Here is a 17,268-nt window from a genome sequence, read left to right as displayed (position 1 = left end):
GTAATGAAAATTACACAAAGCAGCCTTTTGAGATACGACAGGGTATGACGACGACAATGTGTGAAATACTTGAGCTGAATTAACAGAAGGAGCTGAATTAAGAGAAGGAACTAATAGCAATTTTTTTATCAGGCTATTCCAGTTGCAGGACATTGAAGACAATCGGGACAAATTTTTGTGACAATAAGGCCAAAAAAAAAAGGTTTGTCTCAAAGCTCGCGCGCGCATTTGTAAAATCGTGAGATTTGGAAAAAAAGAAATGCCGAATTTTTTTTTATTTCAAAAATTGGTGGTTTTTTTTTAGTTTTTCCAGAAAAATTTTGCGAAAATCAGATTTTTTTCTCCAAATACCATGAAAAAAGTCGGGAATAAAAAAAAATCACATTTCGCATTTGTTTTAAATAAAAATAAATAAATGTTGGTATTTATACAGCGCCTTTCACATGTGAACATGTACCAAAGCGCTTTACATTTATTCCACCGTCGTTAGAATATGTCAGCTGCCATACAATGCCCAAGGCATGCTCATACCTTAGGGCGGCGCTCAATGGACAGTATTCATAACAGCTCCCCATTTCACACCTGGGTGGAGAGGAGTAATCGAGATAAAGTGCCTTACTCAAGGGCACAACACGATGGCGTCGCCGGGGCTCGAACCGCAACCTACCGATTATGAGTCGTAGCCCGTTCCGCTCGGCCACCGTGCTCTCTTTTTCAAAGCATTCGTGAGCTTTGAGACAAACCTTTTTTTTTTCAGGTAGCAATTGACTGGTAAGGTAAATCGCGCACCAAAACTAGTGAAACTTGGGAGTCCAAACAGGGTGCCATACGCACACATGTCCAAGCTCCTGTTTGTGTGTATAGGGAATGCTGTACAATGTACTGACTTCCTGGGGACAGGGCATGATCTCCATATGTCGCTGGTGTTACCCTATTCTTACTCTACAACTCAAAGCATTCTAAAAATTTCCTGATAAAAATTTGACAAAAGAAATGTTTTATCAACAAAACTGCTTTAATGTTATAATTTATTTGTATATTCAGATAGCACAATGATAATGTCAATGAGTAGGCCAAGTTAGTGAAAATTAACATTTTGTTTTTTGCGGATTTAGAGCAATTTAGTTGATGCTCCAGTCAGTGAATTTAGGGAATATGTGTAATACAGGATAGGGTATAATTAAGGACCATTTGAGGGGATTCTGTGCATGACACGATAGCTGACAATTCTACCTTATCAGGGCTAGATATCTATAAACTGATCGTAATGTTCAATTAACCATAAAGGAGAAATCCAGAAAATGAGGAAAATCCACGTCCATCACTCATTATTGTTTGTGTATTGCCAGCCCCATTACTTAACCAAACCTGATTGCCTGCAGCCATCTGCAGAACAACGGTGACTGATGATTGCTGAAAATCATTGAAAGAATCTCGAATATGCGCAACGGTAATCTGTCTGCCATCTTTCACGAGTTGAACTTGTGGCCGGTGACTCGCAGCATTACCTGTAATGGTAAATGTAAAAACATAGGTTCCTTGGTATTGACACGTGAACCTATTGGTAGCTGTATCATAATGATTGCCTATGTTTGTTTCGGCTCTGTCAAATGTTAAAACTTGGCCTGAACTTAGAGTTTGAGAAGATGTTTTTAGGACTGTAAAAGCTGATTGTCTTATTTCTGGTGCTTCGCCGTTACTTCCCTTCTCACCGATTGGTCCCGGTTGACCGGCAAGCCCTGGACTTCCTCTCATTCCGCTTGGGCCAAATTTTCCCGGTAAACCTCGCGGTCCAGATGGCCCGGGTTCTCCCATCTCACCGCTTGGGCCCTGGGGGCCAGGAAAGCCCCTTTCACCGGCAGGTCCAACATTTCCTGTGTCACCGCGATCTCCTTTCAATCCATCTCTTCCGGGTAGGCCATTGTTGCCAGGGGAGCCGGGCATTCCATTACCGGGTATACCGGGGATGCCTGCAGGGCCTTGGCAGCAGGAATTACATGTCCCTGGTTGGTTGGTTTGTGATGTGACACCCAGCTGGAGGCTAGACACAATAAGGAGCAGGGATGCGATGGCTGGTAGAGATGTGTACATGTTGCTGCTGTGACTGGAGATGAAAAGGAAAAAAACAACAAGATCTTAGATCCTTCGAACTCACATGTAAATAAACATGTAACAAAAAGAATTTAAATTCTCAAGTCAGAACTATTACATTTTCAAACTGAAGTAGCAAAATTAGCTCAGTTATATCCTGCAATATTTTCAATAGCCCCGATATTGCTAACACAACATGTCAGTTTGGGAAACAAAAGCTTTAAATTCTTATGAAAATACATTTAAAAACAACTACAAGATGCAGACTTTTTAAAGTTCATTAATAAGATCAAAATTGAAACTAAAACAATCAATTAGCAACCAACCAAAAAAACCTGCCAAACAAACAAACATCAAAACATGATGAATGAAAATGAAAAACAAAAAGTTCATCACATAAGTTAACATAAAACAGACATTGAAAATAACAACAATGATGATAATCTGGTATTAACACAGAATAACTGCATTGTGTGCAACAAGCAATTGAATCAATCAATTATAAAATGAGTAATTCTTTTTGACGTGCAAGCCTAGTTGATCATGTAGTCAGCTTGCACTTGGTCAGTTTGCAAAGTTGTACCATAGGCACGTGCTCTGAAGTCAATAAACTATGTGACCAACCCGGTCAATATATCTGGAAAAGTATGTTCACTGCTACTTCTCTGCTGACACATTGGATACACAGTAGCTGCTACTATGCAAGTACTTCCATGGAAGGGCCATCGAAGTATCCCAAACTATTATCTGTCTTTATGTATAAGTCACTAACTCGGTACACTGCAGTTGACTCATAGGTGACGCATGGTAGAGTACCCATGTAGGTACTCGGCTACGGGTGTACATGTATATACATGTAGTACAGTATAGTGACAGACTATGGTACTCTGATGTAGTACCAATGTCGGATGGTATAGGGTACTCAGTAGTAGCAGCAGTATTAGCTTCAAAGTATCAGTGCAACAGAATCTTGTAGTGCATAGTATATGCAGCGCATGCATTTTTTCCATACACAGACCTTGTATGAATGATCGTGTCAATTGATTTGCCCTGAATGCAGAGGATGTTTAAAGACATTCCCACAACCCAATGGGGTTTCTGACCTTGTATGTCTGGCTTTTGTACACATATGGTACAGTTGATCATGCCTTGCATTGGAATTGTGTGCAAATATCTGGTGTTTTCATCCTATTATTTAACATTCATAACATCGAGACTTAGGAATAAAATTAATGCAGTGGGACAATATGAATGTTTCCTGTAAGAAAATCAAATATCAGTCCTAAGTCTCAACTATTAGCTCGTTGGCTGCAGTTTTAAAATGACCATTTTGTGTGTGTGGCAATGGGGACTTTGCCTTTAAAATTAGGTTATATTGATCAAATTTCCCAATCATAGTGCATTGTAGGAATGCCTTTAAGCCTCCTCTGCCCTGAATGGTAATTAATCAATCAGTGATTAGCCAAACCATTAGACAGTTTATTTCTGAGTGTTATTTCAAATAGACAGCGTAAAGTAGTCTACACTTACCACTTTGATGTTAAGTTTAAATCCTGAATCTCACTCAGTCCAAGCTGTTGTACATGCGTCCCCTTCTTGAAAACAAGTTTAAAGAATGTTATTTTTCCAAAAGTTCACAAAATTCAGTTCATTCAGATTTTTAATTTGTAGAATACTTGAAGGTTGCCGCAGTTAAAAGTAACTTTGATAATGATATTAGAAATTAACCAGCTGAAATATTCAAAGTTCCTTTCACTGATCGAGAGTGGATAGATGTTTTTGAAGAGAAGTCCAAATATTGGTCCACGGTTTGGAGATGTGCATACAGCTTCTCTACAAAACTGGAAGTTAACAGGCAAAATGTCCTATCTTTTAAAAGTCTTATTATAAACAGTATTGTAAAATTTACTAGCCAATGGAGACCCAGTAATAGAGTCCATGGTTAACATTTGAACTAAGCTTTGCCATTGAAGCTGTAAATCACTGCATCAGGCAAGCAAAGCTCTGATTGGACATTATGTGCTTTCCTTTTTGAAAAGTGGTCACACCAAACAGTGTGCAGATAAGGTGAGATGTGTACAAAATAACCTCTACTTAAAGTTGTCTTTGTGCATGTTTGAACTTTTGATGGTTGGAGTATTGCTTGAGTGCCTGCCAACTCAAGTAAACAGAAACTTTAGATCAGGAAATGTTTACTTCTTTTATGCACCATTTACCATTTTGACTAAGTATACTGATATCTTTAACCCCAACACCACCAAACATCAAAAATCCACTCAGCACAAAGTGACTGTAAGCCCAAGCATCCCACATAATCTGATTGTGCAGTCAACCGAGCAGACATACACATGAAAATGATGCCCGGGCAGTGTAAACACTCATGGTTTGCAATCCTTGGTCTTGTGCTCTTCATGATCTTTTTTTCCTTCCTTCCTTACCTCTGTCTTCCCTTCTCATTCATCAAAATGCACTTGGGGTATGGCTTAAAGTTGGTCTTAACCCTGGAATTATGGAAACTTTTGGGCCTCATAACTGCTAAATTATCCCCCAAAACAGGTTTTTTGGCCCACTTCTTTTTCTTTCAACGTAACAAAAAAATTATTGGGCCAAATTTTTTTGTTATTAATTTTTAAAAACTAGATAAAAATATCTAGGAACTGGTTTCTTTTATTTTTTTGAATTTTGACCAACTTTGAGAAATTTGCACCAATATTCAAAAATATCATAAAAAAGCCTGATTTTCGCCGAACTTTCAAATATTTTTGGTGAAGTTGGTCAAAATTCAAAAAAATAAAAAAACTGTTTCTAGATATTTTTATCTAGTTCTTAAAAATTCCTAAAAGCAAATAAGATTTTGGCCCAATAATTTTTTTGTAACATTGAACGAAAAAGAAGTGTGCCAAAAAACCTGTTTTTTAGGATTTTGGGCCAAAATTAGCATTTTGGCCCAAATTTAACTCTCACACATGAATTTATAAAGTTTACCATTCTAAATATGTATACTTTTATATACTTTAGACCAATAATTTAGCAGTTACGAGGCCCGAAAGTTTCCATAATTCCAGGGGTAAGACAAACCTTAAATGACAGTATGTAACAATATTAAAATTGAAATTCACCAAAATAGGTCTTGTAGGAAGTTTGTTTTCCAAGGTCTGATGTTAAGTGAATAATGAAAAAGTGATGCAATTTTATTATCATCATATAATATATTAATGGTTAATATATTAACAATTGACACCCAAGTTTTAAATGCTAGCCTAAGATTCCTTATTCAGGGATGGAATGTAACATTTTTTCTCGGCAAATGCGGGGTGTAAATGCCATGAGAGAATTGTATCATAGCTTGAACTGGCCCAGGTGTCAGTTTACTCATTTATTTGAACCCTGGAAAATCTTGTGAACGGGTTAAGCAATAATATTTATGAGCACGTTGTGAACTTAACCAACTGGTTCAATCTAGGTAAGCAGGCAAGGTGATTGCAAAGTCACAGATTTGTAGGATAATGCGCTTACAGAAAGCCACCGACCACTTCAGCCCAAGACATACATTATAAACCATTTAGCATCATTCAAGGGTGCAACTCTATGGTCCTGTGTCACAAGTTGGGGTACCTTTGTGTTACATGGTAAAAAATGCAATGTTTACCTACACATCTCATTTGAAGTGGTTCATCCTCCTGAGCATTTTGACACCTTTTTTATGGAAATCGGTTAAAAAATGAAAGCGTGCGGGCAAAAACAATCACAAAGTAGGTGGGATTTAACCCCACCTCTTTTTTCCACATTTACAATCATTCTGAGCAAGTATTAGTCTTTTAAATGACCTTCTGTATTTATTTACTTGGGTTAGATGTCTGGGAGTTCATTTAGACATTTTTTACTAGATTCAAATTTTTAATGGGGGTTTTAGATCAAATTTACGATACGAATCCCTCCTCCTAGTCCTCCTCCTCCTAATCCTCAACCACCCTTGGCACATTTCATGCCAAACGTCATAAGAAAATAACAGGATAAAAACATGACTAATATAGAATAAATTGGCCTCAATTTAAGACCTAATTGAATCTTCTAAGTGAAGGAATACTCAAGCGACACTGTTTTGAAGTCCAAGCTGCACATCAAAATATAACAAAACCACCTTTTTGGGTACCCCAGTATATGACACAGGATCCTATACTTGCAGCTCTATATATTCAGGGATACAACTCTGTACTAAAGACCTCAAAAAGTAATAATGCGGCTGTTATAAATATGCCTATACATGTAGCTGCAGAACTATTTATTGTATTCGCAATATTTGAACATGGAAAGAAGGATGGTTTATTTATGTGCATTTTGATTGCCCATTCAACCAACACAGTAGTGCTTTTAAAGAAAAAAAGACAAACTTTAAAAGTTTACAGCCGTCCAGGGGAGGGTGATTTAACTTCAGAAGTGACAAGTATGTGTCTATATAAATAAAGTACCGGCGTCAGGAAGTAAGGGCCTCACTGTAAAATGTTGTTTTAAAAAAGGGGTCATAGGATAAAAAATTTTGAAATAAGGGTCATCTGGTTAAAAATAGAGCAAAATTTTATTTTTTGTTTCAGATTTGCCAAATATAATACAGTTTGCTGAAATAGGGAATTTGAAAGTTTCTTTATTATTTACTGGCATTTTGATGTTAAAATTCTAGAAAAAGGGAGTAGAGGGTAGCCAAACTTAAAAAATGAGGGTCTCTGGTTATGACTTTAAAAAAAGTGTTCATCAGGTATATTTGACTTCCAAAAAAGGGGGTTTATTGACAGGCACATATCCGTCACCTCTAAAATTGAATGCCCACCCCCCCCCCATCAGAATTTTTTCCTTCCCCAAGTTAGTGATGCACCTGTTTGGCTTGGATTTTGACTATCTCCACTAACATATACCATAATGTGGAATAAATGACAAATTCATGGGAGACAGTCAAGAATCCAGTTTATTGGCATAATTTTATCTTTCACTTTTCAATGCTATAATTTATGCAAAAATGATCATTGCTACACATTGCTTGGTGCTTACACCGATTTGTGGAAGGAACAAAAATCAATGTGCTAGCAATAGTATGGGGTTCTATGGCATTCTGTAGACATTCAACAGTTCAGCTTTATATAAAATTGAATATTCATATGTAGTGGTATAAATTAAATTAGAAGAATTTTTTTATTTCAACACTACTTAAAATTTGATCGCTTACCGGGAGCTCTTTCACAGTACCAACTGCGTCCTCAGTCGGATGTTATGGCTCTGCTGATTTATGGCTTGTTGACAACCGTATGACATTCAGCTTTAGTTTTGATATTAATTTTTCTGCCAGACTGATTACAAATTCACCCCTTGGGTCCATTTCACTAAACTTTTAACCCTTAGTAATTCAAGTAACCGTTCCTAAAGTTATGAATACCCAATACTAGACATAACTTTATGAAGGGTCCCTGTAATAAATCTCTATTGCTGTTCATTAGTAAGTATAGAGAAATGGAACTTATGACTCGTAATAATTTACAAACAATTTCAAGACTTCGTAAAGTTTAGTGAAATGGACCCCAAAGTATACAGTGCTTACTGTAAATTTAAACATTTATAATTGTTACTGTTCAAGTGAATTTGCTGCAGGAAATTCAATTTGCTTCTAGTTCTCATAAAGAAGGTAACCCATAAAGCTAGTGTACCTGTCACCATCACTGAACACTCTTCTACCAGATGTTCCAAATTTAATCCAGACTTGATCACCTACACCAAGGGTAATTATAGCACTGTTGCTTAACTGGTCTAATTGACCAGTTCCATATTCATGTTTATTTATTGACACAATGGTGACATCATTTTTGACCAATGTCATGTAAATATTATCATCGCGATGACCACATAGTGTGTAGAAAAATGCATAGGTTCCTGGGATCTGGCACACAAATTTGCTGGAGCTGACATCAAAATCTTCATTGATATTTGTAAGCACAGTATCAAATGTCAGGACCTCATTTAATGCACCTGTTTGAGAGGCAGTTTTGACCACACTAAAAGCAGATCGCTGTACACTGATGCTACTGCTGTTGTCACCTTTCTCACCTTTCAAACCACTGGGGCCAACTGGACCAACTGCTCCTGGGTTACCATCTAGGCCCCTGGGGCCAACTTTGCCAGGCAAACCTTGAAATCCTCGGGCCTCATGCTCTCCCTGGGGACCTCGGGGGCCAGGTGGGCCCCTTTCTCCAACTCCGGCAGAACCTACTTCCCCTTTCATGCCAATGTCTCCTCTTAGTCCATCTCTGCCGGGCAAACCATTAGTACCCGGTATTCCGGCAGAGCCGGGCACCCCAGGTATTCCGGCAGGGCCCTGGCAACAGGGGTTACACACATCTGATTGGCTGGTTTGTGATGTGGTCAGTAGCAGAAGATCAGACAAAGTTAAGATCAGGATCGTGGTACAACATGAAAGACATGCCATTCTCATGTATCTGGGAAAAATACAAAAATTACAATAATGGCACAAAGTTTAGGCTTTATACTCTAACCATACCCCATGCAGGGGTGGGCAACCTTTTAACTCTGCGGGTCAGAAATAACAAATGAAAAATTACTCAGGCCACAGATTTGATTTAAGGACATATTATAGAAAATGATGTGTGGAGTTTCAGAGCCTGTAAAATGTTGAATTTCTGAACTGATTTTTTTTTGGCAGATGCTCCTTGGAGGCAAATTCCCTGAGTAATGCCTGAACTATCCATTCAAGTGTCAGCATTACTGTGTCAAGTAAAGTCTGTGTCATAATTGCTCCTTATGCATATACATTGTAGGTCTCATAATCCTTGGCCCAAATTCTTGATAAGATCATTGAAAACATGTGCCCTTAGCATGAAATTTTGTTTGAATTTTAGCAACAATTCTGGTGAAAGCTATTGCTGTCAACATGGTCTCCAAAATGGTCAAGCAACTTATTTTGATAATTTCACGTAACAAGACCTACTAAAGTTTGATCAGCTCATAATTGACGGGAATTGCTAAGTTTTACCACTACGCTGAAAAGTAGACAATCGTTAAGTTGACCTGTCTTGTCTATATTTTGTGTGATAAAGAAAGTAAATATGGGACTTCAACTAATAATTTGTGACTGTACACGGCGAATGAGCCGTAAACCCCTCCCCCTATCAATTTTGTTTTATTTTGTGTTTAGAAAATATACATGTACATCATAAGCTTTAAAATGGTATACAATTTGACTTCAAACGATATCCAGAAGCGGGTTTATGGTTTGTTGAACTTTGCTCCTTCAACAAAATGGTAGCTTTTTTCGTTTCTACATGTGTCTCTTTTTCCACATTGCTGGCAATAAATATCAAACAGTCATAATTGGCAGTCATTTCAAATCTTCCCAAGTCAACAAGGTTCAAGAAAGTTCTCTCATTGTTAATTGTTGGTTATACATACCTATACAAAATACAATGCCTGGTAACCCACAACAGGATTTAACCAAAGCAAACAAAGACCAGAGCTATTAAAAGTTCTATAGCCATCTAAGGTACATGTAGATGCTTATTATCCTCTTCAACAATAGGATTATTGATTGGTGTTTGACTATAAAAATGAGATAGATGTCGCGCCAGCTAGAGGTACCAATGAATACGACCTTCATGCACATTTTACACTGTAACTCAGAATACAATTTAGGGAATTTACAGCTCATTTGTGCTGTACGGTCACATTTAAGATGCTTCTGGTGAGATTTTACAAGGCTCATTGCATGCCCACTCAACAAGGGGTGTACACCATACCTCATGAAATTTTTTGGTAGTTTGAGTATTGAGAAATGAAAATTCAGAACCTCTAACTTCTTTTTTGCACAGTATCAACCTGCCTTCAGCTTTAGCTTCTTTTTGGGGCTGATCACAAATGAAAATTTATTCTTTCAGTCATTACCTTTAGCATTATAGATGTGTGGTCAATTACAACTAAGGAGAAGCTTTAGCCCCACACTGGAACCTTTCATAGGAGTTCATGTGGTACCAATCTAAAACATACCTGAAGTGGGGGGGAGTCAAGTTATGACTGAAATAATAAGTTGTCATTTTTGATCAGCACCAGATTAGCTAAATGAGCTCAGACAGGTTTCATGAGATATACCAAGTTAGTAAATTTAATATTATCTACTCTACGCAATGACATTTCACTATTGAAAACGTGGACTTCTGTGCTAAGATATGATATTTAATCGCCAAACCGTGGACTTGGTATTACACCTATGCTGGGGAACATTATACCTTATGCATTAATATGGAGTGTATCGCCCTCTGCTGCCCTCTTACGACCGTAGACGTCCACAGTTGCTGTGGGTCCACACTTTGTAAGTAAAATATTATAGGTGGGTCCCTGTTTGACGATGGAAACAAAGGCACAAACACACACCCACCCCTCTCCAGCTACCCCACACACACCTACTTAGAAAATGACTTGAGTCACCAACATATCATTATCCCTTCCATGAGTTCCAAAGAAAATGACAGCCCCTTATGAAAACAATGTAAAAAAGTAACTACCGTATTCGTTCCAATAAGCGCCCATGCCCCAATAAGCGCCCACCTATGGTATTTTCAATTCGCTTAAGGGATCTAAAATGAGCGTTTATTGCGTTTCGACAGTATTTTTGTGGGACATGAGAGCACCTCGGACCTATCAATTGCATTCTGAATCTGAAGCATGTCTTTCTGATATCAAATAATTTTCATTTTTGAAAATCACAATATAATACAAATTTTATGACAAATTATAAAAATTTGATATTTTTCAAATTTTTGATATATAACAGTCCTCGGAGTAAATTATATAAATCTAATGATATATTCTTAAAGTGTATGCGAGGGGGTATCAAAAGTTTTAGAAATCGCCCAGAAGTGAAAGAGCTATATCAATGAAATTTTGTCAGTGCAATCACTGGTCCTTATGTACATTATGGTCCAAAAATGGTCTCATTTGTATGTTTACTTTTTTACAGGTGGCACTAGATGCCAATAACCTGCTGCCCCAGTTACTGCGCATAAACTGCAAGATTGAGAAAATTGAGGCAAGCAGCATTATTATAAGATCCTGCTTTTGAAGGGTTGCAGTGCCTAGAAAATTGATGATGAAATAAAAGTTATATTCGGTGGTGATTGTGATATGTCACTGTCGCTTTTGGAAAAGGAATTTTATTTCATCACAGATTTTCTGGGCACTGTAACCCTTAAAATGGAACTTAATCATGCTGCATGCCTCAATTTTCTCCATTTTGCTGGTTAAGCGGCTACATAGGCAGGTAGCTCCTGTAAAAAAGTAAACATACTTATGAGACCATTTTTGCACCATAGTGTACATAAGGACCAGTGATTGCACTGACCAAATTTCATTGATATAGCTCTTTCACTTCTGGGCCATTTCTAAAACTTTTGATACCCTCAGATGTAGGAGGAAAAGCCGACGGTCAATTGAAAATTTTGACCTTTCATATTGAAGATATGGATTTTTTCCCAAAAAGACCTAATTTTTTTTAGTGTTTTGGGAAAAAAAATCCATATCTTGAATACGAAAGGTCAAAATTTTCAATTGATCGTCGGCTTTTCATCCAACCTACATATACTTTAAGTATAAATCATCAGATTTATAAAGTTTACTTCAAGTACTGTTAAATATCAAAAATATCAATTTTAATGATTTGCCATAAAATGTGTATTAAATTGCGAATTTCAAAAATCAAAATCTTTTGATATCAGAATGACATTCTTCGTATTCAGAATGCAATTCGATATGTCTGATGCGCTCTGATGTCCCAAAATAAATACTGTCCAAACGTTCATACCCCAGCCCTTAAGGGTACCATTAATGTTGAAGTGACAGAAAGGCGTTGATACAGTGAAATAGCTGGAAGACTTCAAGTCCAGTGTAAACTTGAACGTCTCAGGACCCTTTTATTCATCTCTAATAAATGCCCCTTACGAAAAAATTAGGTAAACCAAGTGAAAAATAAGCGCCCACCCAAAATAACTTTGTTAAGCGCCCTGGGCGCTTATTGGAATGAATACGGTACCCATGTGAAATAACTTACTTAAAGCCATATTATAACATTTGCTGAGGAAGACGCCCTCACTGAATTTTTAATATTCCTTTTTTACACGATTAAATTGTACTTTATTAAACCAATATACCCTGCAAAAATCAAGACTCTAGGTACTGTAGTTTTGTCAATATCCGAGATTTTGAGTAAAACGCCGGAACCGGCGCTTTATTATTACGATTATTAGTCGAACGCATACATGATGTTCATAACACACAGTACGTACACGGCGTGCAGGACGGTGATACACAACAAAGGGTCGTACCACAACATGACCGAAGGAGTGGTACGTATTGGCATATGTGCGCTGGTAGTAAATTCCAATTTTCTTTGCTTTTGCCGTAGTTGTTCGCTCAAAAATAAAAGGGATATATCTGACAAAAGCTAACATTTTATGGCAAATAAATGCTAATCTATTTTGTTTGAAAATGTTATAATATGGCTTAAGGGGTACTACACCCATGGCCAATTTTGTGCCTATTTTTGCATTTTTCTCAAAAATTATGTGACAAGTAAGATATGTATATTATAGGGGCAAGGACTACAACTACTGCAATGAAAATTCAGCAACTCAAGGCAAGTAGTTATTGATTTATTGATCAAATATTAGTTTTCCCTCATTTTTTACTGTAACTCCACAAGTGTTGTCTGTGCTGAAATAAAATTTCCAGTGCAGTAGTTGTAGTCCTTGCCCCTATAATATACATGTACATATTTTACTTATTACCAATGCGCTATAATTTTTGAGAAAAATGCAAAAATAGGCACAAAATTGGGCAGGGGTGTAGCACCCCCTTAACTGTCCTGGGCACTTAAAAGAATGTACAGCACTTAGTCTAATAAATTGACAACTTACCAATTACTACAAGAGAATCTGCCAACAGGTGTTACATTCGACTTTCAAAGAACTTCGTATCAGACAATGATATTAAACAGCAATGGTGCGAAATTCTGGAGCTTAAAAAGTTCAGATGAGCTGGCGTATGATGAAACAAATTCAACTGATTTTGGAGAGTAAAATGCTTTGTAATCTACTCAAGACACCAGCTGATAGATGTGTGTATCCTCATGCAAATGTTAATTGCTTCTGTGATACTAGAAGTTCAAAGTGATTTGTGAGTCTGCCAATATGACAAGCCATTTTGATTGGTTGCCTACCGACTGCTACTTATTTTAACTCCTCCCCTCTTTCGGAACCATATGTGACCCATTTCCCACAAAGCCCTTATTTATAGGGGTGATAATATGTGCAGTGAGAATTCTTCAGGACACAATTCATCCAAAAATACATAAAATTTGACAAAAAGGAGACCCCAGATACATAAATGTCCAAGACTGTGAAATGATTCCTATTTAAACTGAAGCTAAATTTGCAACAATTAACCAAAAACTAATAATCCCATGAATCCAATTAGGTTTGTTACAAATCAAATGAAGGAGTACATTATGATTTAAGTTTATTATGTTTACGCTAACCTACTTGTTAATGTTGTTGAACTTGAAAATAGTAGCATCTGTCAAAACTGAAACCAAAGATCAGAAAAATATTGACATCCTGTCATATGTAGGAAAATATTGACATCCTGGCCTATATTTTGTTACCGTACCCATCCAGAGACCATGTGAACTTCATGGACATTGAAACTTTGCCAAATAGATCTTGCTTTTATAGCTGGATGGTTCACTGGATGTTTATCAGATGCAGATTATGTCCTTTGTGATGCTCCTCCTATACCCCTGTTCCTCCTGATCTAGGATAACAAATGTCTTCATTGTTGACTGGATATGTCTTTGAGAAACATATATTTGGTAATATTTCAAAGAAATTTCATTTTTGAGAAACTGCGCTCTCTTTCTCTGATACTGGGGATTGATTCTGGGGAGAGACTGGCTAGTTGTGTTACATGACTAAGTCAACTATATGACTATTTAGGAATAGTTTACTTATCAATTGTATCCTCAAAAAATATAAAAATGGTGACCAAAAAAATCCTGTTTTATGGGCCTGACCAGGGTCTTAGCTAGAAATTGAGGGTTGCCCGTCATTTGAATAAAATTGTCTGTCCTAATTTGACCTTTAAAACATTTACCAGACATCTATAGCCCATTGGGGGTTCAAAGAGTTCAAATATATGCTGATATGGCCTTGTTCTACAAATTGGGTCTACTAAAAAGGTCAATTAGCTTCTCAAAACATACAATTTATAATATAGCATCTGTCAAAGGCATTAATTTTGCCCGTCCCAGGAGCAAACTGGCCGTCTAAAATGACGGCCAGACGGGTGGCTAGCTAAGACCCTGGGCCTGACTGATTCTGATTTTGTGGCCTGATTCAATTGTTACCAATTGTTTGGTCTAGATCAACCAGGCCCATAACCAGGATTTATTTGGAGGGCTGATTTTGAAAAAGTGGACTGGGCGGATTTTTAAAAACCGGACTTTAAAAAAAAATTTGGACCTTTTTTGACCAAAAAGGCTAAATCCTCTATTTTTTTCACTCACTACGCTTGCAAATGGGACTTTTTGGGTCAAAAGAGGGGACTTGTTTTGGCATTAGCTGATTTTTTTGGGGGGAGGGCCTACCTCCTCCCTCTACATCCCCCCCCCCACCTGGTCACAGGCTTGAGATCAACAGATCAGTTGATTCTGGAGGATATAAATAGTTTATATGCAACTTTTCTAAAAGAATGCAACAGATGTTTGGAGCTAATTTCAAGTTTGATATATTAGTAATTATGCTAATAAATACACCAGGCAACCAATCAGGTGCATTGCATATAACTAGGCGGTTACCGTATTTGGCGGTTCTCGGCTGTCGCGATTACCTGGCTGATGGTGACTGTACTCACCAAGTTTTATGCCCATAGGACAGTTTCTACTAATTTGACCTCAGATGACCCCGTGTGACCTCAAAATGACCTTCCAAAATTTGGCTCTAAATGTTGCCTGTACCCACCACGTTTCATGCCTATATGACAGTTTTTAGTAATTTGACCTTGGATGACCCCAAAATGACCTTCCAAAAATTTGACTCTAAAATTTGACTGTACCCACCAAGTTTCATGCGCATACGACATTTTTTACTAATTTGACCTCAGATGACCCCAAAATGACCTTCCAAAAATTTGACTATAAAAGTTGACTGTACCCACCAAGTTTCATGCCCATACGATAGTTTTTACTAACTTGACCTCAGATGACCCCTGGATGACCTCGGGTGATCTTGGCCCACTAACTGAAACAAATTTGTTCTGTCTGAGGTCCAGATGCACCCACCCACCAAGTTTGAGGAACGCGCGACCCCTAGTCTCCGAGAAAATAGGCGGAAAACAGTTTCTACTAACTTGACCTCAGATGACCCCTGGGTGACTCTGACCCACTAATCAATACAAACTTGTTCTGTCTTAGGTCAAGATGCACCTACCCACCAAGTTTCATGCCCATATGACAGTTTTTACTAATTTGACCCTAGATGACCTCTGGTGACCTTGACCACTAACCAATACAAACTTGTTCTGTCCCGGGTCAAGACGCACCCACCCGTCAAGTTTGAGGAACGTGCGACCCCCAGTCTCCGAGAAAAACAGTTTTTACTAATTTGACCCCTGGATGACCTTGGGTGACCTTGACCCACTAACCAATACAAACTGGTTCTGCCTGGGGTCAAGATACACCCACCCACCAAGTTTGAGGAACGTGCGACCCCCAGTCTCTGAGAAAATAGGCGGACAGACAAACATACAGACAAACAAACAGACAGATGGACAGATTCTGGTGAATTATAGTAAGACTAGGCGGTTACCCATATTTGGCGGTTCTCGGCTGTCGCGATTACCTGGCTGATGGTGACTGTACTCACCAAGTTTTATGCCCATAGGACAGTTTTTACTAATTTGACCTCAGATGACCCCTTGTGACCTCGAAATGACCTTAAAATTTGGCTCTAAATGTTGACTGTACCCACCACGTTTCATGCCCATATGACAGTTTTTAGTAATTTGACCTTGGATGACCCCAAAATGACCTTCCAAAAATTGACTCTAAAAGGTGACTGTACCCACCAAGTTTCATGCCCATACGATGACCCCTGGATGACCTCTGGCGATCTTGGCTCACTAACTGAAACAAACTTGTTCTGTCTGAGGTCCAGATGCACCCACCCACCAAGTTTGAGGAATGTGCGACCCCTAGTCTCCGAGAAAATAGGCGGAAAACAGTTTTTACTAATTTGACCTCAGATGACCCCTGGGTGACCTTGACCCACTAATCAATACAAACTTGTTCTGTCCTAGGTCAAGATGCACCTACCCACCAAGTTTCATGCCCTTATGACAGTTTTTACTAATTTGACCCCTAGATGACCTCTGGTGACCTTGACCCACTAACCAATACAAACTTGTTCTGTCCCGGTCAAGACGTCAAGTTTGAGGAACGTGTGACCCCCAGTCTCCGAGAAAAACAGTTTTTACTAATTTGACCCCTGGATGACCTTGGGTGACCTTGACCCACTAACCAATATAAACTGGTTCTTCCTCATACCAAGCTGCACCCACCCACCAAGTTTGAGGAACGTATGCGACCCCAGTCTCCGAGAAAAGAGGCGGACAGACAGACAGACAAACAGATGTACAGACGGACAGATGTACAGATTCTGGTGAATTATAGTAAGACTAGGCGGTTACCCGTATTTGGCGGTTCTCGGCTGTCGCGATTACCTGGCTGATGGTGACTGTACTCACCAAGTTTTATGCCCCCCAGGACAGTTTTTACTAATTTGACCTCAGATGACCCCATGTGACCTCAAAATGACCTTCCAAAATTTGGCTCTCAATGTTGACTGTACCCACCACGCTTCATGCCCATACGACAGTTTTAGTAATTTGACCTTGGATGACCCCAGATGACCCCAAAATGACCGTCCAAAAATTTGACTGTAAAAGTTGACTGTACCCACTAAGTTTCATGCCCATACAACAGTTTTTACTAATTTGACCTCAGATGACCACTGGATGACCTCGGGTGATCTTCGCCCACTAACTGAAACAAACTTGTTCTGTCTGAGGTCCAGATGC

General features: G+C 38.4%; 1 protein-coding gene and 1 long non-coding RNA gene across 2 annotated transcripts in view; one reads left to right on the top strand and one right to left on the bottom strand.

The window, feature by feature from the left end:
- Positions 1-17,268, top strand: part of LOC140160843 (exosome complex exonuclease RRP44-like) — a 136,298-nt gene that overhangs the window by 11,992 nt on the left and 107,038 nt on the right. The window lies entirely within an intron of this gene.
- Positions 1,011-4,595, bottom strand: LOC140160844 (uncharacterized). Its single transcript, XR_011860022.1, has 2 exons — positions 3,622-4,595; positions 1,011-2,104 (listed from the first exon to the last, which is right to left on the bottom strand). It is a non-coding gene; the product is annotated as an uncharacterized lncRNA (long non-coding RNA).

This window comes from Amphiura filiformis, chromosome 9 (genome assembly GCF_039555335.1).
Source record: "Amphiura filiformis chromosome 9, Afil_fr2py, whole genome shotgun sequence".
In the NCBI taxonomy this organism is placed as follows: Eukaryota; Metazoa; Echinodermata; class Ophiuroidea; order Amphilepidida; family Amphiuridae; genus Amphiura; species Amphiura filiformis.
Note: the sequence above shows the minus strand (reverse complement) of the source record. Positions and strands in the feature narration are given on the sequence as shown.